Raw genomic sequence first — 2,600 nt, 5'->3', positions numbered from 1 at the left:
CCTTAGCCGAGGTGAGCTGACACGGTAGATGATGTGCGTATGCTCCTGGCAAAGGCTGGTTGCACTCTCCATGCTGGTCTCCCTGCTTAGACACACAGACTAGCTCAGGTGCCAAAGAAGAAAGTGTGCAATGCTGTGGGTAAAACAGGAGTATCCATCATGGCTTTTGAGCTGAAAAGTTTGCCTGTGCAAGAAGGTGAGGCTCCCAAATTCTTTCCCTCAGCTAAACAAAGCATTTCCTGAGCCACCTGGAAATGCCAGGATGAAAATGACAGTAACCACTTCTTTTCCCTACTCATGTTGCGCCAAGTGTGAATTCCCAGATCCAAGCACACCAGGCTTTGGTAGCAAATTGAAGGAAGCTAGTGTAGTCCCTAGAACAATTTCAGATCTGTTTTGGTACTACTCTAGTCTGAAGATGACTTAGCAGGCTGACCCAGGAGCTGTCTCTCACCAAGGCCCTTTCTTTTAGCAGTCAGCTTGATACTATGTAACACTATTTGGTTATTCTCAATACCTAATTGATCATCATGCCCAATTTCTTCCACAGTCTAAAATTACATCTGCAAAATTTCCCTGATTTTCAGAAGTAAATGAAGAAATCCATTAAGAGTATACTCTTGTAAACCTACTTCTGTAAGCACTGCATCATTTCCCTAGGATCCCAACCTGCGAGCACGTTTAACATCTGGAGCACGTTTAACATCTGAAGCACTTCTTAGTGAGAAAACTTAAAATCTTGCTATTTGCCTGACATGAACCCAAACCGTCTTCTGTGCAGTCAACACAAGCTGGGCACAGGAAGTGCTGAGTGCTTAGTGCAGATATCCCAAGCTCAGCTATTTTGAAACATGGCGGGGGGACACAAATAGCTAGCAGTGTGGACAGAAAGGACTGAATCTGGGGGATTGTTATGCTTAAGCTTGCCTTTCGAGCGTGTAGCTGTCCTCTTGTAGGCTGTGTAGATAGCCACTGCAGGGAGTGATCCCACGGCTCCCTGCACCAGTCAGTGTTACAACTAGAGATGGCTACTGGCCCACCATGGCTTTCCTCATTTCCAGACAGGGTGGCCACATCTTGGCCATGATTCATGGGTTATCAAGGGCCAGGAAACTCTCGCCATGAATCATGGCCAGGCACTGGGAGAAAGCTGTCTGGTACAAATCAAAACTGTCCACAACCATGCAAACAACAAGAAAGTGTAGATGAACATATGCAGAGCTGGTGCCAGCATCCTTTTCCTGCTTCAGTTTTCTAGCAGATGGAGCCAAGGCAGCTGAGTGAGGAAGCAGTGGTGATGAGGCTAAGGACTCTCTGAGTGGGCTTCATTTTCCATGTGAGGACCTTCCTTATTTCCCCTGTAAGGACCAGGTCAACTTCTTATTTTAAAAACAACTCCATAAACTCTTAGAAATCCCTGAAGGAAGAATTAGCAAATAAATAGATACTGTATACTATATCATTATTTCTCATTAACAAAATAAAACCCCAAAGCTTTATGTGATGTTTTTCAGGTCATTAGTTCCTAGTCAAAAGAACACCAAGAATTCAAGTTCAGAAATAAAGTAGCATTAAAAAAAATAATTGCCATGTGAAAAGAATAGGTGTGTTTTCTTCTTAATTTTGGATGTGCTAATATTGAAATTATATGAGATCAGCTGGCACAATAGAAAATGTATTTTTTTTAACGAAGTCCTATTGGTACAATTATTATTATTTATTTTATAATAGCGAAGTGACTGGAGTTCACCGGAGTACCTAATTCTTGCAATTGTGTGCTTATTGCTTTTCAGCACTGCATGCCCACAGTACGCCTCTCCTCCAGAGTGAGGGATGTATTTTCAGATAAACCACTCAGACAAAGGGGAGAGAGCTGAAGCCCAGCTGCAGGGAGTGGTTTGCTCCAAGGCACATGACAAGCCAGTGACAGATCTGGGAATGGAGCTAGGTCACTTTCTTTTCTAATTAATTTAACGTCTTCCACTATCTGATGTTCAGCAACTGAACCTTGGGAGCACTGTGTGTGGAACTTATACTAGAGCTGCTGTGCAATATGTCTCAATCTTATTCCTTAACTGACCTGAGAGCTTGTAGTGCATAAAGCACTGTTCCTTTTACAGTAACAGTGGGAGGATTACTCCTTGAAATCTGCCTTGTTAGGACCTCTTCGTGTGCTTCATATACTGAATTAATAGAGCACATCACGCCTCCACATTTATCATGTGTGTACAACTTATTATGGCATGTAACAATTAGAAATAAAAAGTTCCAATTTGTTATTTAAATGAAGAGCAGACACACTACAGATGATTTATATAGCACCAGCAGCCTATGATGTACATAGTTCCAATTAGAACGAAAAGTGTGGGAGGCAAAACATTCCTATGGTAAACCAAGCCTGTATACTAGATGTTAAATCATTAAATTAAAGCAGGGGCTGAAAACTGTGCCAGATATCCTACCATCTGAACAACTAAATCAGACATGTATTTAAAAAGAACAAACAAAAAAAAAGGAAGGTGAAGGATAATGCACTGAGTAGCTCAGCAGGTTTCAATGGGAGCCTGCCTAACTCCGCACTCACTTCACAGGGAAAGTGA

Source organism: Nestor notabilis, unplaced genomic scaffold, assembly GCF_000696875.1.
Source record: "Nestor notabilis isolate BGI_N333 unplaced genomic scaffold, ASM69687v1 scaffold5348, whole genome shotgun sequence".
Taxonomy (NCBI): domain Eukaryota; kingdom Metazoa; phylum Chordata; class Aves; order Psittaciformes; family Psittacidae; genus Nestor; species Nestor notabilis.
Note: the sequence above shows the minus strand (reverse complement) of the source record.